The sequence below is a fragment of the Cavia porcellus genome, unplaced genomic scaffold (assembly GCF_034190915.1).
Source record: "Cavia porcellus strain 051 isolate PalLab524CR breed Dunkin Hartley unplaced genomic scaffold, mCavPor4.1 scaffold_4, whole genome shotgun sequence".
NCBI classification, from domain to species: domain Eukaryota; kingdom Metazoa; phylum Chordata; class Mammalia; order Rodentia; family Caviidae; genus Cavia; species Cavia porcellus.
The window spans coordinates 15,592,396-15,617,081 of NW_026947487.1; the positions used below are offsets into that span (position 1 = coordinate 15,592,396).

General features: G+C 33.1%; 1 protein-coding gene across 9 annotated transcripts in view; it reads right to left on the minus strand.

The window, feature by feature from the left end:
• Pcdh9 (protocadherin 9) overlaps positions 1–24,686 on the minus strand; it is an 873,584-nt gene that overhangs the window by 633,473 nt on the left and 215,425 nt on the right. The window lies entirely within an intron of this gene.

Below are 24,686 nucleotides of genomic sequence, written 5' to 3' on the forward strand. Positions count from 1 at the left end.
AAATGCCGAATCTAACTAATCAGTTAATCTCAAAACCATGCCACTGAGTAGAAAGATATTATTTTCATTTTGTATTTTTTAAAAGTTCAGGTAAATTGCCAAAGTGCACACAACTATTGACATAAGGCACTGCTAACTGAACACTACTTTGACCATTTTGCTGATACAGGATAACAACAGTGCAGCAAATTGAGAATCATTTCTGAAAACTTCAAAGACTCTTATTTGCTGCTGACCATTGTTATTCAGAACAATGCTAAAGAGATATAGATTAGTAAAGGGAAAAAAGAACTAGAATTGCACACATGTTGTTTCTGTATTTAATAAAGTTCTCATTTACTAAACCTATCAAGTGCACACTATATGCCAAGAATTAAAGAAAATATAAGGAATACAAAAATAATACACTTGACCTTGATGAGATCTCAGTACATTGAAGGAACAGAAATAATTGCAGCATGGTATGGTGAGAAGTAATATATTTATGTAAGTAGTGTTATGCTATCATCTCCTTCCAAAAGCAACTTTATAATGAATGATAAGTAGTACTTATCTAAGTGAAAATATGTGGAAGAACAATTTGGTAATTGGTGTGATATAGTTACTTACATGAAGTGGTCTATAAGAAGAGGATTTTTTTTAAGGAACTGAGATTGGAAAAGAGAAATGAGGCACTGTGGAAATATTTCTTCTGAAAGTCAGGCATGTACACAGTATTATTTTCTGCTTTGAGCAAAAACATGCAAGGAGACTGTTGTTTAGTATCTCTTTCCGTTAATATGAATAGATGCCTTCAATCCTAAAATTCTTTCACTGAAAAATTGTTTTTAAATTACAAGCCTTTATTTGTTTAAACTATTAGAAGAAAAATATTTAGTGTTTCTTAAGGAAATAGTAGCTACAATGTATACTACAAGGTCATTTAGAAGTAGTCAAACTAGATGAGCTACAGATGCATTTAAATGTATGCTAGGTGCCTCTTTTAAGTGTAGGATCTGAAGAGGACTGTACATAAATTCTTTAAACTCATTTATTCTGTTCTATTAGAACTTGAATTTTTCCAGTAAAATAATTCGAGTTTCAAAACATCTTTCATGAACAAACCGTACATATTCCTCTGTAAAACACACACTTTATACCCATACACAATGTTTTTTATTGGAAGAGCGCATTAGTAAAGTCAGCAAAGCTCAAGACCAATATGGACAACAGGAGTCAATATTTAGGCAAGGCAGATACTGCTAAGGTTGAAGAAGGTCTCTTAAGCTGGAAGTCATGGAAAGTAGAAAAACCAAATAAAAGCTGTAATTTGTCATTTGTATGACCTATACCTAGTCCAGGATATTACATTTTATTTGTAATCAACAGAAACAGGACACGTTTCATATTTAGGGGAGTTAAAAGAATTGATTTTGTCTTTGCTTACCTTTGAACCTACATTACCATGTTTCATTATATAAGTCTGGAGAAGAAAACAAAATCATGAAATCACACATCTCTCTTAAAAATCGGAACCTAGGGGCTGGGGATTTAGCTCAGCGGCATAAGCCCCTTCCTTGCAAGCAAGCAGTCATGAGTTCGATCCCTGGTACCGATAAAAAGGCAAAAAAAAAAAAAAAAAAAAAAAAAAAATCGGCACCTATTTCATTTATATATTCTACTGAAACATTTCCCCAAATCTGAGCATGAACTCCTTTCTACCCTGAATCATCATACTAGTCATGTGTAAAGGAGTTCTATTAACCAGAGACCTATATAGGCTTAGCATGTATCATTTTGCTTATTATTCTACTAATTTTTGAGATCACTGTTTTCCCTGTGTACTACTTAATCTAATAAATATTATTTGGATCTTCTTGTGTGGTAATCAATTCTGACTTTAGAATTTATGTCATGTAGGTATTTGACACTTGGGACATCTTGTCTAATTTTCATAGAAAGAAGACAAATCTGGCTTGCAAGATGTTTAGAGTACAGTAATGACAGTCGTTATGCCAAGTTCACAAGCATTGCATCCTGAATCATAGGCTGGAGTATAAATGAGAGCATATGGCTGGAGCATCATAGCAGCGGGATAACATGGCAGTGCCCAGATCCCAGCTGTAGGCACACAAAGAAAGTTTTGATGCTGGTATCCATCTCCCCCCTTCTCATCAACAACAAAAAGGACGACTACTTAAGATTCTGTTGTCTTAAAGGCTTTATTAAGTCATTGCCCAAGGTAGGAAAGGGCTATTATTGTCTACATATGTTTGCCAGAATCATGCAGCTTATCTATTCTGGCTTTCCTGGCAGGTGTCTCTTTAAGTGCTTATTCTAAATGGAACACAACTGGGAGACATCAAAAAGGGCACTGTTGACAACTGTCATAGCAGGCTCCAGCTTGAATGGTAACAGAGCAGAAGGTCTCTCTCCAGAGCACCTCAGATCATCCTAATCATAGCAACATTTCCACTAGGAACTCAGCTTCTAGCAGAAAGAAGTGCTGGGAAATAGTGCTTCTGCTGGAATCTGATCTCCTCAACTGGAAATACTCCCTGACACCAGATTTACCATAGAAAAGCTATGTTATCATCATAGCTATCATCTAATAAAATAACCCTAGTTTTAAAAACAAAATTGCAGTATTTGAAGAAAGTCTTAACACAGATATATGTTGATAATCGTAAGAAAAATATGGCATTTGTTCATATCTGTTGAGTACTTGACTCTAAATCTTTATCATAGCCTAAATATAAGGAATTCTCCAAAACCTGAGAGTGATATATTAAATATATACCTTCAGGCTATTGATTTTTTGTTCAATTATTATTCTTAATAATTCTAGAGTGGTATCACTGCTTTTATTGTTGCTATTGATCATAAGAAAACAATTATTTTCAGTAGTTTACCTAAATGATTATTTTCAGGAGGAGTCTACTTAAATGGTTATTTTCAGATTGCTCTTGTATGACCATTGTGGTAAATCAGCTTCAAAAATCAAAGATAGAATATAGGAGGACTAACTTTCTCCTTTCTCAGCATTGTCCATCTATCAAATTAAAACTATTTCAATTTTTGCATGATTACAAGAAAAACAGACACTATTACTGAACATTTTATATCATAAGTTTCTGAAAGGCATCTTTGTGCAAATATTTATATTTATAGAATAAAATTTATATGAGATTATCAAAAATTCTTACTTTACTTTTTCCACATAAAACATATTTATCAATTCCTCCTAGGTAAGTTTGTGGCTAACGGATTAAACATTAATGCACATTCTGAATGCTTTCATCTCATTTGAGAAATATACATATATATATGCCAAACTCATAAAGAATGTATTTTTTGACATGTGAACAATAACAGAAATTTTCATTATTCTTACTTTGACTATCTACTTGTCTTGCATTGATATAATGATAGAACTTTTCGGACAAGTTGCAAATACTGACTTGGTTTCAGTCTACACAAAAGAGGTTTCAATGTACACAAAAAATAGTTATAAAACCAAGAGTTTTCACAATCTTTATGTTTCTTAGACTTGCAATGCCTACTAATATGAACGACAGGCAAACTTTCCTACACAGTAATACCCCACATAGCAATATTTGACTCAATGACAGACTGAATATATGACAGAGATCTCAATGAGATGATGTCACCTGGTATTGTCAAAGCCATCCTGCTTTGTGCAAGTCCACTCTGTGATATCTGCATCAATTTCCTAATGCATTTCTCAAAATATATCCATGTCATGAAGCTACATGTGAGAACAGTTAGATAACTCCTTCAGTTTTGTAAGTCAATATTCATAAATTTATATGAAGTCCATTGAAAAAGCAAGCCTTTTAACACATTTTACTGAGAAAATGGCCAGGCAATACTCTTTCACAGTTTACTATCACAGTCTGTACATTTCATGGTCTTTTTTTTTTTTTTTTTTATATCGTGCTCTTTAACAATGATGGAAACACACTTCTTTCCGATGAAAGTTGAAAGGACCGCGTTCTAGCCCTTTCTACGGCCTGTACTGTCTCAAAGCCTTTTCTCTGAATCGTCAGCATTTCACTCGATGGCAGTCTCCCAACAACCCACAGTCAACAGTAACTCGTATTAACACAAGCGACCAAATCCGGTCATCTTCAGAATAACATCTAATCTCTCTTCTTTCAATCATGTTCAAAATGCTTGAATGAACCATCTAAGTCGATCTCATGTTTTCCCTCATGACTTCAGAAAGCTGCATTTCTAAAACCACCAATATTTTTATGGTTCTCGAATCATATGGGTACATTTCGGTTCTCATTTTGCTCAGCTGAGCACAGCATGATTGGATTTCCCAACCTTTTCTCTTTTCTCCTCCTTCTCTTTTCTCTCCTCTGGCCCTGCTCACTCTGCCGTGTGCTCATTATTTTCCAGTGTTCCTTTGCCCGCTTCATTATTGCCTATCTCATTCTCCTTTTAACCACTGACTTGACACCTCTCACACCTTGGCTCTGATTGATTCTTTTTTTCCCATTATTTTTCTCGAACTGATATATTCTATTCTCATTGCTACCAGTGTACATATGTGACAGCGATCCTCATTTAACTTGTGTATTTACCTATCTTAACTTCCATTCTTCCAATCAGCTTGTTCTACATCTCATTTCCCAGCTCACAACACATGATAATTTAGTTGCTCAAGTTCCAAAACTAGAGCCATTCAAAACCTACACCATACATGCCAGCCCATCTAATTCACAAGGGGTGACTTTAATCACAACACAACATGTATTCACATATGTAACTCCCACATCCTGCAACACACACCATTTCTCAGTAACTCAAGTCTTACGTACATTCTCAACAGTGAGACAAGGTAATCTTATAAAGAAAAAACTGAATTAAATACCCATTTACTTAAACTGGATTCCCACTTAAAATAAGAAAAATATCCATGTGCTTGCTTAATATGTTTTCTCACAGATTTTAATCTGTTCAATCTCAATACGATCTTCTGAAAATTTCTAAACATCCTCTATATCTTAATTTGAGGGTTTTTTTGTTTTTTGGTTATTTTGGTACTGGGAATCAAACTCAGAACTTTGCACTTGCCAGGCAGGCACTTACGCAACTGAGCTGTATCCCTGGCCACCGAATGCTACTTTTTTTTTTTTTTTTAATTTTATTTAAGGAGAAAAGAAAAAAAAAAAGCAGGGAAAGGGTACAAGTTATACAGATTTACAGAAAAAAAATGAACAGTAGGAAATCACTAGTTAATGGATTACATATTGTCATCTTAGAAATAGTTGTTCAAGTCACAAAATTAAAGCTTGTAAAGTGGATATTCCATCAATGATACTGTAAACAGTTCTGTTCATTGATCCAATAAAACTCTGTGATATCATTTTCTATCTTATACACTTAAATATACATGCAGTTATATAGTTTGGAGCACTTTCTTTTCCTCTCTTTTGTACCATGACTATTACACATTTTGGGTTTTATTGGTCCCACGGGTCTTATTACTTTTTTGGAAGAGAGTAAAACCAAATGTGACATAACAGAACAGAATCGGTCAAGTCAAAAGGGTGGACATAATAGATAATGTAAAAACATAATACAAGGTGATCAACAATGGTTACCATAATGCTACTTTTTATAAATTATATTTCTTGATTTTATGTAATCTAGGTTCGTGAAGGTTCCTTTTTCATATTTCGTATTTTTGAACTACTATCCTTTGAATAACTCATAGTAATATATTCTTTTGTATACTCACACAATTAAAACTTCATTGCTCATTATTTTTTGAAAATTGTAACACTTGTATCTATTTTTTTTCAAGTATTTGGGATTTGACCCTTTACTGTGAGCTATGTCCTCAGTCCACAACCCTTTTATTATTTATGTATTATCTATTTATTTATTTGAAGCAACATCTTGATTCAAATTGGCACTTGTGATTCTTCTGGTATCTAGAATAGGCACTGCCATGACACCTAGGTTGCTTGCTTTTAGGGCTATTTATTTATTTTCTATTTGGTATTTAGTAGGTGCTTCCTAAATATTTGCTAAATAAGTTTTCTAAAAATACCTTTGAAGTAGTAGGGAGCACTAAGGTGAGTATCTATATAAATCTTTAACAACATAAACAAAACATGCATAAAACACACATATTGGTTACAAGCTGTTTTCCAGCTATATTTGTTCCATCATAGTCAGGCTTGGTGCAAAGCTTATTGAAGTAAATTCCATGTGTCTTGCCATGAACAGACTATTTTAAACTGTGCCATATTTTATGTCTTTCGTTTATTAACGGGATATATAAAATTCATAAACCATATTTTCAAAATATGGTTAAAAAAGACTAATGGCAATATAAATTATACCACAAAGATCAAAAAGATATATATATATATATATGTATATATATATATATATATATACACACACACACACACTGGAGATCAAACTCAAACTCACAATCTCACACTTGCCAGGCAGGCAGTTATATTGCTGAGCTAATTCCCTGGGTGTTATATAATTTTTAAACAAAAGAAAAAAGTGTTTATTTGGTTTCCTTATGAACTAAATTATTTATATATTGCAAGGTAAAGCCTTTACTATCTGAATAGAGCATATTTTCATTCAGGTATCTGATTTCTCATATTGTAAATGGTAAACATCATTAAATTCTTAAGCTGAAACATGAACATTTGAAAATTAACACGAGTCTTGATCTATGATTTCTGACAAAGATAAGAATAACAACAGAATTTATCTCAATAGTAATGTGTTTACTACTAGCAAAAATGCCTAATAAAATAATCACTTTCTTAATATTAACTCCTTAAAATATCAATTTTCCAGTACAGTGTGCTCCTAAGATACACTGAATATAGCCAAATGTGCACAACATATATAACAGAAGTATGTATTTGGACATAGGAAACTATATTACAATCCAATATTTGTTTATAAAGTAGTGAATTCTGCTTTGATTAAATTTGTACAATGTGTGAAAACTGTCTAACATGCCTCTCATAAAACTATCCCCAATAAGGATATTTCCCTACTCACCTGCCTCCCAGTTCCTCATCCCCAGAAATGCCTTGAATAGTGTGTCTAGTACCTCTACAGAAACTGGTCTACTTAGAGTTCTGCTCTCCTCAAAGCCTGCCATATGAAAAGTCAGAGGGTCCATATGGGTTAAGCAGAAATTCCAGAAAAGAGAAAGTTATAATTACATTCTCCAATATTCCTTACAATATTATTTTTAAAAACACTTCAACAAAATTATCTTACAAAATTTTTAAATAACAATGGGAATGTCTTGTCTTAACTTACATTTAAAATTTATTGTTTGTTCTTTTTTTCAAGAGTGAAATTTTCATTTAGCCTTTGCCTTTGAACAGTTTGTAAGAAAAAAATGTTATTTGTATTTGTCAATTATGTATATGGATGTTCTGACAGTCAAGTCAACATTAGGTGTTCCTACTCAAAGCAGTCAGGAAAAATGACTTTTTTTCTCCCATTCTTTATCAGAAAGTTTAAATTCGTTGTTATATCTCTTACATAAGTCAAATCAAGCAACGTCTTTACATTCTCCTTTAATTTTATTTGAATTGAACTCTGTCCTTCATGGTTTTGCATTTAAGTTACATATTTTAGAAGATCACAATTTTGAGATCAGACAGGTTAGGGTTTACAATCCTTTTAACAGTAAGTCTCTTCATTTAGTTGATTGATTAAGGGTTTATAGTGTACTTGTTACTATGTTTTTCTCCTTTGGTTTCAGTTTATTTTACATAAATAAATAGACCAAACGCCTGAATTGATGAAAGTAAATAAAGTCAGAACATTAAATGAATTTCAATCGCTTTATTGGTATTAAAGTAGATATTCCTCAAAAGACGGTTTTGGTCGCATTTCTCTGTGAGATTTTGTAGTTCATGACAAATTATACACTTACAAAATGCTTAGAATGTGTGTGTATGTTTGTGTTAATGGATCCAAACATTAAAGCAGCAAAAGTTTGCCCCTTAAAAGTACAGCCACAATTCTTCAGGAGTTATTTAAAAAATAAAGAAAATTGTGACCTAAAAAATCACCTTGGTAATTCCTAGCATTTCAATTTTCAAATTGAGTGTCATAGCACGTACATACAACTTTGAAGACAGAAAATAGTTTTCAAAGCACGAAAAAATCTTCTACCTTGTGAAAGTTGCCATAGTGTATATTCAGTAAGCAACTTTGAGGGGAAAATTGTCATTTAAACATTTGTGGTATTTACTCTACTCCATATGCTTACACATGTATGACAAATATTAATATTTTATGAGCAGTCAAAAATTTACCTAAATATAATTGAAAACAAATTTATGAGACTTTCATTTAAGCTTTTTCTGAGTACATTACTATTTAATTTTTAGTATCCTCTAGATTTCATAAGCCATAAATTATTTACTTTTTTATAGTAACATATTCATGTTTAACTTTATGATGCTTAACCACAAGTAAGTATAGTGTGTTTCCTAATTTAAAAGTTTCTCATATTCTCCCTTGAACTGTATTTTTACTTTTATTTTTATTTTTATTTTTTTTGTTGCCGAGGAATGAACTCATGACCTCACGCTTGCCAGGCAGGTGTTTATGCCACTGAGCTAAATCTCTGGCCCTAAACTGTATTTTTAAAAGTCTTTTTTATTTGCTTTATTTAAAAAAGTATGCTTTTCAAAAATTAATATTTAATAAAATAAAAATGATTGGTTTTGTCCCTTAAATTTGCACTACCTTTTTCCAATAGTCTCCTGGCCAGGTCTTAATGAATTGTGCATCGGTGGCTGGATAAGACAGCATGAAAGGCTGCACCACGGTTTCAAATTCAGGCATTATGGTCAAGCAGCCACACCTACACTGTAACACTTGGTTCTGCTGCTTGAGCATCAAAGACTCACTTAACCTCACTCATACTTACTGCCATAGTACAAATTAGGAGTAAAAATAGTGTCTACCTCAGAGGGTTGTTGTCAGAATTTAGGCGAGGGAATGCAGGTAAAGCTGTGAGAATCCATGGGAACACATAAATGTTTGTATATTCATCCCTGTTCTCAATCCAGCAATCCTGATAGTCTTCCTCAAACACATACTACGTATTTCTCATATCACAGCGCTTTCTGGTTGCAAGTTCTACAAAAGGTTCTTTTAAATGGAATCTGAAGCCTGCATGTGCTCTCCTATGCTGGTCCATGTTCTGGTTTCTGCTGACTCTAAGCTCAATGCTTAGAATATGGGCTAATTTCCCCTTTGTGGTTTTTTAAATCACAAGGGTGTTCCTGATTTGGGTCATGGTACCCATACTTTTCCCTAAATCTTGAGAATTTCCCCTGGTTACCTAAAGATTCCTTCCTTTTACTTATTTCCTTTTCCTCTTCTTCATTTCTGCTATAACTTCAGATTTCATTGGTACCTACTATCCTGTTCTCTATCTAGTCAGTGTCTTTTTTTTTTTTTTTTTTTTTTTTTTTTTGTCTTTTTTCCTTTTTATCGGTACCAGGGATAGAACTCACGACTGCCTGCTTGCAAGGCAGGCGCTTATGCCCCTAGCTAAATCCCCAGCCCCAGCCCCAGTGCCCTTTATTTCTTACTGGCACATAAAATGATTGATATTCAATTACTTGTTGCGTTTATTGTTTGTCTCTGCAACAGAATAAGAAATCAAGGAAGAATGATATTACTTTCTCTGTTCGTAATGTTTCGTTTAAATACTGCATATGGTAGGATTTGAAAATATTTCCTGGATTAATACAAAAACCTAGTGGCATTAAACTTTTAGAAATTCTAAAACCATCAAATTAAAAAATTAAAAATTACTAAAAAAGCTACAAGCTACAAAAAATATTTAATAAAATATAGCTACATTCTCTTTTTGTTAGTTGGTTTCTTTTGAGACAGCCAAGTTGTGCAATTCAGACTGAAACAGAACTCACTAGTAGACTAGGCCTGCCTCAGAGGGTGGCAATCTTTATGCCTCAACCTTCTGAGGGCTGAAATTTTAACTGTGGGCTACCAGGTCTACCTAGAGGAGTTTTTTACAGATTTATTTTTAAAAGAACCTCCATGAAAAAATGTAGTACCAATAGTTTTATATTAAATCATCTTTAATAAGAATTATATATGTTATATATGGTGTTAAAAGATATTTAATCAAAATTATTACTGCAACATAAGGTATGAAGTTAATATTTTCTATATTGAATATGATAATATTGATATTAAATGTTTTCTACATTTTTATTTGAGAAAATATAAAAATTCTCAATCTTAAAAATTTAATTTATAAAATATCATTGAATATTAAATATAAAAATAACTTTCACTATCATTTTTACTTCATAATAATACAGGACTGATGGATGGTAATTGAGCTTTTTAAAATATGAAGTATTTATACATAAAAAAATTTATAAAACCATTTAACCAGAAAAAGCAAAAAAAAAAAAAATTCCCTTCATTTTTATCACCATGAATGTACTTCTGATAGTTTTTCACTGGTTTAATAAGTCACATTATTGGAGATGGTATTGTCAGAGTTTACAAAAGTTGGCCCAAATCCGGGGACACTAATTTCTTGTTTTGCTTAATACATTGTGTCAACTAGAGAAGTTTAGAAGTTCAACTGAGAGCCTGCAGCCAGCATTCCTACTTGTAAATATCTTAATCCTGGGCAAGGGGAGGGCAAGGAGATTGTGTGAGTGCTACACCTGCCCTGGGGTGTGGAGGTGGCCTGTGAACAACACGAGGGAGCAGAAGAGGCTTGCTTCTCCACTTGGCTCTGGCGCTGCCTTGAAGTGTTGCCCCAGTCCCGTGCCACCCTGCCTTAGAGTCAGCTGATTATGGACTGAAACCTCCACAGAGGGTGAGCAAATAAACCTTTCCTTTCTTCATTTTGGCTGTCAGGTGCTTTGTCCCAGCAATGAGAAAAAAGTGAAAGTAACCAAGACACTTCTTAACCAATCTATATAATCATATTCTTTGCCTATTGGTCAGTTTAAGGACAAATGTGAAACCTAGCTTAACCAAATGATGCATGGCATTTCCCTAGACATCAACTGTAGTTTCAGGATGAGCCAGTGAACACACTGGTCCAAAGAGAGGGAAGTTGAAGAGTTGTTGTGGAGTGTTACAGCTAGTGCACTGGATGTGAACTCAAGCACTTTGATAGCAGCTCTGCTTAGTTAAGGAACCAGTCACAAAATGCATCATGTTAAAACAAAGGAATGATGAACCCTGAAAATAACATAGAAACTGAGCAGAATCCCTAAGGGACGACGAAAGCTTGTATATGAAGAAAGACTAATGTTTTTCTAATGTGAGAGCCAAAATATTTTTGTTCTTGTTTGTTTATAATACTGTGGTTTCTTTTTCTTTTTCTTTTTTTTTTTTTTTCCACACCAATCTGACTTCCTGTGGGTTTTCTACATAGGTGCACTTTAAAATTTTGGTATTAATTTTAGACATAACACAGATGGTAATCCTGCAGAGTTAGTGCAGTCATGACAGAGACATAAATAGCACACGTGTGTGGTGATACCTACCCTGTTACCTTAGAGTCACGTATAAAGCAGTAAAAACAAACTGACCCCATGTTGTTTATTAATGGTGTGGCTTTTTTTATTCCCATGAGTTCATTCTTTTTCTAAATGCTGAAGATTTTGACCAGAGATCTTCTTACTTTTAAAGAAGAAAAATCTATCAAAATTTAAAATGTAGCTTTGTACAATTAAATCTGTAGATTACTTAAAATGATAGAAATATTTGTTTTCCTTCTGCATTTAGAAGCTAGGTCACTTAAAAAAGAAAGACAGGTTCATTTCCTAAGCATGAAAAAAGTGAGTGTAGAAGAGGTGTTTATGTGAGAAAATTTAGGAAAAAAAGAAAATAGGAAGATAATTAGGCAAATATAAATAGTCTTCGGATTATTCATTGCTTACTTTCTTCTCTTTTTGAGAAGGTAATTGGAAACTGATTACATTCTCAGAATGACTAGAGATACAGCAGATGGCTTCTAAAATATTCTTAAATTAAAACCTAAGTTTAATGTGTACTTTGGCAAAATAAATCATAAAATTTTACTTCATATACTCACTCTTGTTTTCACTGATATAATGTAATGAAAATAAATATGACATTGTATTGAAAAGCTACTTTTTGCGTTTATTCCAATTAAATACAATTCAAGCAAGATACAAACATTCATCATTGTAGATATCCTGTGCATAATTTATATCCCTTTTTGTATTCATATTGTAAAACTAAATATTTAAACTAAGTAACAAAATTCAAAATTTCATGAAGACAGATGTAAATAGCTTTTTAACTTTATTCAACATGAGACTGAGGAAACGTTTACTAACTCAGAATCCACGTATCTGTATGAATAACAAAAACGTACGTGTTTAATGTACTTTATAAGTGACTGGAATAGTGTTTGCCCCTTATCAGAGTTGTTTTAAGAACTATTCCTCTCAGTCATTAAAGTATTCATAAAATTGTCATAAGCTATTAGGAGATAGAGAGTCTAACTTCCTAACACTTTGCCGCCTCTTCTGTTAGTGAGACATTTGTCTGTACTGGAGGGAGGGACAGCCTGAGCCTCTTTAGATGTGAATTCTAGGGTCTCTTCTATCAATGCTTTGACCCAGAACAAGTCATTTAAATTTTGTAACTTTTGTTTTTCACATTTAGAAAAGAGGAAATACTTGGATCTGATCAATGCTAAGATTTTTCAACATTTTAAGTCTAACATGAGTATTGCTTGGACTCAAGAACGTAAATAATAAAAAGAAAATCTGACTACATAAGGGAACTAGGAATAATTAAATTATAGTTAAAATTTACCATCAAAATGGTTTTTACTAAATAGCATTAAATATCTTCATTTAGCAAAAAAAATATAAATATTTTCATACAACAGACTATTTTTTCTGTTTTTAACAATAATTAGGTTTTTAAACTGCTTCCACATTGTTTTCAAGGGTTGGTTTTATGTGCAGCCCCGTTTAGCTCATTTTCCTGGTCCCACTGTGATGGCTGCTGCCTGTTACCCAAATTGCCAACAAAATATCTGTCCTAGCTAATTTACATTTTTTACTAACTATTTCTTCTAATAATTATCTGGTTCATTCCTATCTCAGTTTTACCATCACATTCTTGAAAAACTGTATCCAATTGATTTAATATATTATTTTGTATTATATAGTTTTCACTATATCTCAAATTTATCTTTTACATGCTGTATATGTGATTAGTACAAGATGAAGTTGTCTGGATTCTATATGCATTTGTTTATTGATTTTTAAGAATTTGACCAGAATTTTTGTCTTTTTTACTATAGTTTCAATATCAGCCCTGCTCAACAGAGTTTACCTTTATTAAAGAAAGAAAAAAAAATACATTTGGGCATTTAGAACAATACAGACCCTAAATAATTACAAAAATGTTAATAAAAGTTAACATAAATAATGGCAGATTATATTACACAGGTTGCTCTCATAATCTGACAATATAATAGCCATTTTATGTAGTACATTTTATAGATAATTAACAATATATTATGTATATTTTTCCTCAAAGATTATTTAAAATTTTATGTGCTAGCAAGTCTAGAGTTGGGTCTTTGGCCCTGAATATATGAAAATTCATAAGCTATAGTTTTCTTTTGATTCCTGTCAGTTATCAACATAATTTACTTGCATGACAGATACAATTTTTTGAAAGTACACAATTCATACAGAATACTGAGTTGCTGTGCTGTTCAAGTTTTATTTAAAGAAAAAAAGCTACAAGGTGACTGACAGTAGCTTATCATCTTTCAACTACAAAAGTATATAAATTAGTGAAATAGTTGTTTGAATGTGCAACTGTGTGTTTTGCATATTGTGGTTGGAGTTTAGTTTCAGTGCAGTGCAGCACTCTGTATACAATCTGTGAAAAAATACATGGAAAAATGATGCTAGCCATAAACAACCAGAGGTCAATAGACATTACATCTTATCTCTTAGTTGCGTATGTGATGTAAAACTTCACAAACATACATAATGGCTATTTTATTGTAAGACCATTTCATCACATTGGGCAAAATGGAAACAAGAATTTCCTGTCTTTTCTTTTGAATAAATAATCATGAAAAAACAAATGCAACTGAATAACATATCCTTTATTTGGATCATAGAATTCAGGACGACTTGATATTCCTTTAAAATGTCATTTTGGAAATGAAGTCCAAATACAAAGTAGTCCACTTACAGATTTAATGCTGAAAGGAATGACATTTAGGTGCATATTTTTATTCTGGGAATTTGAATTAACTAAGCTTCTTTTAAAACGTTGTGTAATGACCTTCAATAGTGATTTTCCAACAGTTTTTTAAGGGTATTAAATCCAAGACAGTTTACAGTGCATAAAAACATGTAGTAAGATATTTTCAAATACACTAAACATTAAGCTAGTTTAAATGCACTAAGCATTAGCATAAACTGTTCCACCAAATAATTTGTTTTAGCTGCAATATATGAAGTATTCCAAATTAACTGTAAAAGAAAACATGACTGAATGATATAGAGAAATAATCTGCTGAACAATGATTTTTATTATAATATCTATGTTATATAATAAACCATGGCTGTATCATTTACATTGTATAGGAATACATAGCACAGACAGGAATACTTTAAACTTAATAATTAACCAAGGCTAATTTCTATCAGATAGTGGGAAGAACAGACATTTTGACTTCTACTCTTCAATTTTACTTAAATATATTACAATGTTTTGTACTGGTTTTATAATTTAGAAAATAAACTAAAATGGCTTTGATTTATACATTGGATGTTTCATCATTCAAAGTTGTTTCATATATGTACATTTTGAGTCTCTTGGAAATATTTGAAATGGATTTAATTGTTCCAAGGTTAAATGGTGGTATTTTTCTGCAGCAGCCATGTGAAATGCCTACAAACTTAGCTTCCCTGCCTGTTTATAAACACTAGAGGACCCTGGTGTGATCAGTGGCATCATTACATTACTGCTTAATCGCACATGCTGTTGATACATTAATTGCTTTATTGACTCTTTTAAAAGTTTACAACCTCATCTGCATTCCAATTTGACCTTGTTTTGCACTTTTCTAGTGAATTACCACATTCAATAACCTACATAATGTGTATTATACTAATACATTCACAAAATGAAAAGACAGTCAGATAATATGGCCCTCATTAGTTTTTTTTTTAATTCAACCTAATCATTGTTAGCTGGGATTTACATTGCAAAGGATTGCATAATCTCAAAACTGTGATGCTAGCACATCACAATTGGAAGAGATGCTACACATTTTTTGTGCTTTTCTTTTAAATAATACAGCTGAAGAGGCTGGAATATATATATATATATATATATATATATATGTATATGTGTGTGTGTGTGTGTGTGTGTGTGTGTGTGTGATTTGAAACAAGAGAAGTGAGTTAAAATTTTAAATGAATATTTTAGTTAAAAATTCCTAATAAATTAAGAATGTGTTCCAAAACATCATGAATTTACCTTCAAAAATATTTCCAAATGAACATTTTATTTCTAAAATCTGAATAAAGTACCATTTTTTCCTAGAGATTGAAACTTACCAGAGAATAAATAAGTAGATAGATAGATAGACAGGTAGACAGACAGATTAGATCATGAGGATTTGGTTATTGGATAGATAAAAATAAAATTCTGCATCTCAAAGATAACCTCTGAGCACAAGTCTGATGTTCATACAATGAAAGTCACATGCAATTGTCTCCCATTCCTGGTCCACCCTCAAACCCTAAGAAAAAGGAATTTAAAAGAACTCATGTAATGAATTCTTTCTTAGGTGACAGTTTGTGAAGTATATGCTCAAAATGAATTTGGACAAGGTATAACATTCCAAGACACAAAAGGATGACAGAGATTTTTGAGACATTTATTGGAATTTCATTATTAAAGAGTTTTATTCTATATAGTACTGAGTCCTCAAAAATGGTTAGAAAGAAGAACAAAAACAGTATTACCCATATGCACTTTAAATGAAGAAACTATGAAAGAATGAGGAAAGGGTTATTGTGAATTATAATTTCAGATGTGGACCAATGGGAATATTCACCCATTCCTATATCTGTTCTCAATGATGAGATGAACGTCCAGGATCATAAAATGACTTGTGCATAGTTTTAGCATTAGTTGTAGAGCAATAATGAGAACTTTATCCAAAACTTTGTGACTGATTGTAATTCCAAAGAAGATTACGGGAAGCCAGTCTGGACAAACAAATGATATCCAAACTAAAATAAATTCTCGTGGGTGACAAATTTGGTTGATGCACTATAATGAGACTACAAAGATAATGCATGAGTGAGGAAGATTTTAGGAAGATGAAATTAAAGATCTTTGTTTCTCAATCATGATAAATAAGTGCTGGTATAAATATTCAAGTTGTTACAAATCATCAATTGATTGTGACTATCATTTGAAATAAAAAGAACACAGAACAATTAGAATGCAAAATATTTTAAATCCGTGCCCATAGTTTATGAATATCACCTGCTAATTTATCTAGAGATATTTTCATAGCTTGCCAGCCCAAACTTCACACGATTTAATAAAATCAGAACGTCACTGTTGTCTTAGTAGACAGAAGCTATGTCCTGAGCTCCAGTGACAGATGTCGCCACGTCCTCTTGTCTGTGCCAATATCTCAGTCTTTTTTATTTCATGACCTTGCCAGTCTTGAGGAGGAATAGACAAGTTTTCAATACAGGAACCGCAACTATTAAATAGAGTGCAATTTAATTTTATTTTTCAAATGGTTCCCTTCCTGTGATTTTACAAATACATTTATTTGAGAAACAGAATAAAATTTATCCCTCAACTAATTTTATCAAGTAATGAATGCCACTTCCTGATGGTAGAAATAGCACTTTATGAAATTACTCTATGCCCCTAAGTCTTTTTTTATTCAACCTCTTTACCAGAAAGACTTTCATCTCAGCTTCAGTTCTAAATCACTGTATTCATGAATAATGAACTAACAATCCTGTGTACTTGTGAATTATTTTAGATATCTAAATTATTGTTAAAATTTACGTTCACACTTCATGTGACAGAGGGTCTAATTGACTATGCACTTGGTATAGCAGCCACTTCCTCAGACTCTCACAGAATATTAAAGAACGGAGGGAAGCATTAGCACAATGGGGACATAAAAAATTGAGCAAGAAGGCTACATTTTTACCTGCATTGTACAACAATTCAAAATTACTGGGCTGCTACAAACCTAGGCCATTTTCTTAGGGGAAAAAAAAGAATAAAACACTCTGAAGTATCACATATCAAAGATTGGTAAAAAAAATAAATATATTTATCAGGAGGTAACACTATTATAAATGTACCAGTAATTTTCATAGCTAAAAAGATAATTACTTTAGATGGAAAAAGTATTGCGAGTTTCCTGGTTTTGTTTGCTTGTTTGGGCTTTTGTATAATTGTTTGCAAGTTTTTAGCTCCGTTAGCACTTTTGAATGACAGTTCAGTGAGGGCCTCCATGAAATTAATAGCTAAAGTGAAGGAGCTTAAAATAAAAATCTTGTATATTTCTATATGAGGCATAGCTGGACAATAAAGTTCTGCAATGCAGTACTTTTTAAACACTTATAAACAACAAGCTCCAAGCCTTAACGCTGGCCAGGCTGATGAAAATTCGAGTAACAGTATTGTCATCATAGTCCCGCAGCTCTATCTTTCCCTCAGAAGGACATAACATTTAGTCAAATGTAAGAAACAAAAGAAATCGGTATAAAGAAAAATTTAGTGCCAAGCAAAATTGATAGCAATTTTTCACACACACATACTCAAAGAGAATTCATGCTTCTGAAGAGGGACGATGTGTGAAAGTGGACTTATACTAAAATACCAAGCATTTATTTATATTTACATATTTGTTTTTAAACAGATAACTAATATGTTTCCCCATTCCATTTCATGAGTGACAAAAAATTCACATTTATAACAGAAAATTATTTTGTCAGGACAAAAGCAAATTCACCACAGAGGATATTTATGGAAGTAGATAATGAATATTACCACTCACTGAAGTTTGAATTTTTTATTATCGTTTAATGTTGATTTTCTTTTCCAGAGACTTAGATGAAGATTAACAATATTAATGCTCATTTTAAGTATGTCAGCTTTTAAGTATGATTCAACTTTCCAACTGTATGTGTAGGCGGGGCTGAAGTTTATTTATATGTTCTTTTCACTTCTCTAGAAAATAGGCCCGAATCATGTCTTTGGTTTACAGTTTATCTGTACATATATGGCAGAATCAAGGAGGAACTACAATACACGAGTAGTTGTAATTTCAGTTCTATAAGAATAATCTACTAAATATCTAAACACTATAAAAAAGAAAAGGACTAATAAAAGCACATTTTTCTCATTGTAGTAGACACAAGGGAAGTTTAGTAATCTTTTGATGCTATGATCACTTATGTCAAGACAAAGTGTATGATTACTATCATCTTATCAAAATTAACTATATTCTGCATATGCAATTGAAAAGATATTGTTAGGAAGATATGTAGGAAGATATGTAAGAATAACTTTCATATATATATATATGTATATATATACATATATATGTATATATATATGTGTGTGTATATATATATACATATATATGTATATATATATAAAGAGAGAGAGAAACTTTCAAATAAATTATTTTTTGTATTATATTACCTTTAAGCATAATTTTGCCTTACTCCTCTTTAATAAACTGGCATGCCTATTTTGGGTTTTTTTGCAAATTAAATTTTCAATGCCATCTAATTGCTTCTCAATCCCACTAGCATTCTCATCTGAACTCAAGTGAACTTAAGTGAACACAAAGAATGAGACTTGTACTCTGTTTTTACATCATGTACTATGTCTATCCTTGGTTTTGACTGACAGCTTTGTTTTGCCATATTTGACTGTATTCTCTTCCAAAAAAAAAGTAATAAGAACTAAGGAGTAATAAAACCCAAAATGTGTAAATTTTATTGTAAAAAAGAGAGGGAAAAGAAGTGCTCTAAGGGATACAACTGCAAGTGTGTTTAGGGGTGTTAAATAGCAGACCATATTAATGTTTTTGGTTGGATCATTGAACACAACTGTTTGCAGTCTCTCTGTTTGAATGTCCACTTTGTATGCTTTGATACTGTGACTTGAGCAACTATCTCTAAGATGATAATGTGCAATCTATTAACTGGTGATTTCTTATTGGTTTTTTTTTGTTTGTTTGTTTTTGTTTTGTAGTTCTGTATTACTTGCACCCTTACACCACTTTGTTTTCTTTTGTTTTTTCTGTTTTTCCTTTTAAATAAAATTTAAAAAAAAGAAAACAAATAACAAATAAAACTCCCCCCAAAATTCAAATAATTTATTTCAGAAGTAAACTGAAAAATATTTTCATGAAGAAATTAAAGTATTTCCTTAAGAGAAAATAATACTGTTTCCATTAAAGGATTAGTTTCATTAGCATAAATACAAATGGAAACAAAGGAGAGGAAAAGGTGACATAAAAACTGATGGAGAATAGCTCTTGATAGAATCCAATGCTCAGTGTTTCAGAAGGAATGAAATGACAGATTGTTAAATGTATATTTTTAAATTATAATCATACATTATAAATCATTGAGTTTTTAAATCTGCTTTAAATGGAATAAATATTTTTGCCTAATGTTATGATTAAAATAGTGTCAGAAACTCCAAAACTTTAGAGAACTATATTAAAATAGTGATTATGAGCCTAAACATAAATGTATGACTTTTGATTGATCCAGCAGTGAACAGATTATAACCTGAGAAATCAAAAGAAGGTAGTAAAATATCCTCTTAACAAAATCAAATGTTTCTCTACTGATACATTTATCATCAGTTACTTTCTGAATAGATTAGGCTTTACCCCCTATTGTTGCAGTGGGATTGGAATGGAGGAAATGTTCCTGTTTCAAGGACAGGATAGGAATCTACTTGGGGAAACTATGTGTTCCCTCCATTAAAAGTGTGGTAAACTGACATTCACACAAATCTTTCAGAAATATAATTGTTTTCCTGGCAGTGAACAATCTGATTCTTACCTAAGCAGTGGTCTTCTCTTTGACTTTTGTCAATTGTTTGTGACAGGATGTGTTTATTCTTTAATATACTGTCTCCACAGTCCTGTGGAAAGACCAGCTCTTCAAACGGCAGAGCTTTTCCTAGTTTCGATTTCCACTTCACAACTCCCTGACATTCTTAGATGATTATAGTGGGTGGTACAAAAATACTGGCTAATTAATGACTAATTCCAGATACAAAACCCAGAGCAAGCCTGGACTAGTCATACCAGCAGACTGAACTGATTAAAAGGCCAAAAACAGAACAGCAAAGAAAAATCATCCTGTAAATTTCACCATTAGGAGGACAGATCCTTTGCAATAGGAAAGCTGTCCAAGGGAACAAGGGTACAGGGTGAGGAGGAGGGGACGGGGACAAATAGTAAAAATGTGCCCAGTACAGCAACCTACTATTCCTAATTAATGTAAACCCTAGATGTGAGATAAGACAACCTCAACAAGTACACAAACCAGGACAGATGGAGAGGAGGAAAAGGAAGGAGGAGGAGGAAAGAGAAAGGGATTTTTAAAAACAAGAAGCAAGCTGTAATACGTACATGTTACCACTCCACAAGATGATTGTAAACTGTATGAATTACAAACATGTACTAATGCAAAAAGATGGTTGGGTGTGCTGGCTCACACTTATAATCCCAGCATTAGGGAGGCTGAGGCATGAGGATCTCTGAGAGCTCAACACTAGCCTGAACTGCATTGAGACCCTGTCTCAAAAAGACAAGAAAAAAAAAAAAAAAAAAACCAGAATGATTGTGATATCAATATTTGAGAGGTTGAAGGAGGAAGACTGGAGTTTGAGATTAGCTTGGGTGAGACTTACAGCAAGAACCCGGCTTACGCATCACATATATTGGGTGAGATACAGCTCAGCAGCCCAGCACCTGCCTGGCAAGCACAAGGTCCTGAGTTCAATTTCTATGTATCTATATACAATGATTAACTAGGGAAAATAATTACTTTTCTGAACTATATTGGATATTGCATATAAAATACGTAAGCAACATCAACCATTCTTTATGTATTTAGAGATGGTTCCTTCATCTTAATTTCATTTGAGAAAACTTACACAATTCTGCCATTGTTAAGAATAATCTGAGACATTCCTATACGGCCACAGCAAGAATGTGACACAGTGAGGTTTTTACTGGTTTAAGAAATTAGTGAGAGGTGGTAACTTACCTGATGGTTTTTTCTGAATTTCTCATTTGTGTGAAGGTTCAGGAGTGAGACTATAATAGCATACTCCCTCTCTTGCAGGGCAGCTATTAGAGAGAGAAATTCTCCATGTACCTACTACAATACACTCCTTTCTCACACACTGGCTTAAAATTCGAAAGAAACATAGGAAAACTAGAAAGTAATTAATACGTTAGTAAACTGGAACGTAACCTGTCAAAAATCTGATTCAGAAAATAATTATCAATATTATAATAGTATAAATATATGTATAGTACTTCTGATTACCAAGGATTAAATAGATAAAAATTCTATAACTGTTTAATTGAATTAAGTCCTTGTAGAATCTGTAGACAAATTGGACTTACCAATTAGTAGACAAATTGATTGATTGATTGATATTCTACAGTTCTTGTTCCAGCACCAATCTTGTTGGAAATATAGAAATCATGGTAGTTGTTACCAGAGAATTTGATACATGTAATTGCTTATCAGGTATTAGAAATGTAAAGGTACAAGTAAAAAGGTTGGGATAAGGAAAAGGGGAAAGAAAGTCCTGATGTGACATACTTATGAAAAATTGTGAGAAGGAATCAACATTTGTACAGTTCAGGAAACAAAGGAAAGAGTCAGGGTTATCAGCAGTTAGGAATCAGACAGAAGGACCCAGAGGATTCTGACTCAGATTTTTGGGAAGACAGCAGCACCTGGCCACTGTTGATGACTCCAACAGATGGGTGAGATTTACCCCACAAATGCAAAAAGAAACCAGCACAGCCTCCTAAGGAAACATCTGGGGGCTGAACAAAGTGCCAATGCCTGGTGACTTGGAAAGGAAGAAGGTGAAGCCAGCTGAGAAGGGAATGCGCAGTTTACACAGCCACAGTCCAAGGATTCCGGAACCTGTTGAGTTTGAAACTGACAAGCACAGCTTAATAGTAAGCAATGAAATGTAATCAAGGAAATCAAGATGCTATCAGTGATAAGATTTTTTTCATTTTCAATCACAATATTACTCTGTGGAAAAACTGGAGCTGAGGTGCTGATTCCAGAAATGGCACCCGGCCTGTTCAGAGGCTGGATGAGAGAGGACTTCTGAGGGTGACAGCAAAGAGGAAATGTTCAAAGCCCAATTTTGTCATCTGATCTCCTTTTTTGAGACTCCTTTGAAAAGAATCGCTTCCTCGATTCAATGACTTTATGTACGAAATTGCCCTGGCTTTTCATCCTTCTCTGCACTGTGTGTTTATATATATAGGCTAAAACCACAGAGGACCTGGCTATATTTGGTATGGCTCATCTATCAGGGGATGGTTAATTTGTGCATTCATCTTTTAAAACTAATAATGAATTTCTAAAACCTTTTAAACGGGCTTAAGTTTTGTAATCCATTTATTGAACATGCCGGCAATGAAAAATTAATTATTAAACAAGAGCCTTGGGAAGACATCACAGCCCTTGTCACCCACGCACTAGATTGATAACATGTCAGTTTCTAGACCAGGGAGGGCCCTGACAACTCTCAGATTTAAACCTAGAAGGGTAATGCTAAGCGTGTCATGGCATAAGTCACATTTTTAATTTATTTTTTATTAAATGTTAGATAGAATAAATTCATCCATGCCTCTCAAACACAGCCTGATTAAATGAGCTGGCACTCTTTCAAATGTAAAGGCTGGTTATGGCTTCTCAAGGGCATCCGAAACGCTGAAGCATAAGACAACGGTAAATACAAAAGGCAAAAGAGGTGGACAGTGATATATTCACAAGCACCACGGGCAAAGTGAGGTTTTTTTGAAAATGCTGAGGCTAAGGAAACAAGGGCAGCACAGTCCAAAAATGGCAAATGCACCTGGAGTCCGAGGCTCTGCTTCAGTGCTGGTGCATAGGAGTGTCCGCCTCTACAGGAGGGGGGGAGCTGGAGAAACAGAAAGCATAGTTTTGTGTGTGAAAACTCCCTCACACATTTTTCCATCTTATCTCAGTTTGGATGCTAGGAGAATTGTTCAATATTTAGTTCTACAGTTTAATTTTACAAAGTTAGTATGGTTTTGTTTGTGACCCTAAAGAAGTTAAGAATAACTGTGATATCGTGGTCTCTCCTGTAGCAAATCCTTGTTTCTTGAACCCTTCTTCTAAGTTCTATCTCATTATGCAAAATCACTGGAAAGTGGTTCACATTAAACAACCGTTGGCAAGGTCAGACAGAACAATCACCCAGATGACTAATTTTAGGGTATTGTCTGGTACACTAAATTCAAACTTTAATAGCCAAATAAATGAGCCAAATGTAGACTTATAAAGGTCAAACTGGGCCACGAAATTTAAAAAGAAAAGATGAAGAACATCTTTTCACTATGATACAGGACAGTATCTTATCCTCGCTGATTGTTTTCAGAATTATTTGCTATTAAGTTAGCGAGCTAAATGCAATGGATGAAGCAAATAGGAACAAGACTTTTCTAACACTGTAGAGCTCTTTATTTAATAAAAAGATAGAACAAGGTGAAAGTTCTGGTTGGTCCATGAGAGGCACAGAAAACTGTTATGTAAAGTACAGTTCGTGAGCTCAGAGTTGATCAGTGCGTTTTTTAAAATAAGTAACCAGCATTTATTGAGGCCTTACCTTTTGCATACTTTGTATGTATCTATCTCATTAAGTCCTCAAATCAATCTGTGAATTTGGGTGCTACCCAATTGTGATTTTTATTTTTTTTAATTTAAAATGAACAAAAGAATTAACACAATGATATAAAATGATCAGTACAATTTCTTGAATGTTACTACTTCCAGGAAATTGGGATATATTTTAGAGTGGTCACAGGTTTCTATCCTTATGAGTTTACATTCAACTACAGACAGACAGATAATATTACACAGACATAATAAGTCAGTACATTATATGGTATGTTAAATTATGAATATCTGGATAAAAATGAGAAGCAGGGGAGCTTATTTAAAGTTTGAAATGCCACACATAAATGAATGATAACAATTTTAGCGAGGGTGAGTGAGACAGGCTCAGTGACAAGCTGACATTTAAAGATTTTTAATAAGCAATTCTGATAGGGGAGAGCGCTTGAAAGAGGGAAGTAACATCAAAATTATAATTCATGCTGATATTTATCCTGAGAGCCCATAAACCTTGATGAAGTGGTCATGGACACTACCATATATGTGTCTGCTCAGATGGACAATATCGTGAAATCGTAAGTGCGTTTGTTTAAATGTGTGTGGGTCCCTGTGACTGCATAGTGTCCTAGTCACATAGAAAAAGTTAAAAAATGTAAGCAAATGTCT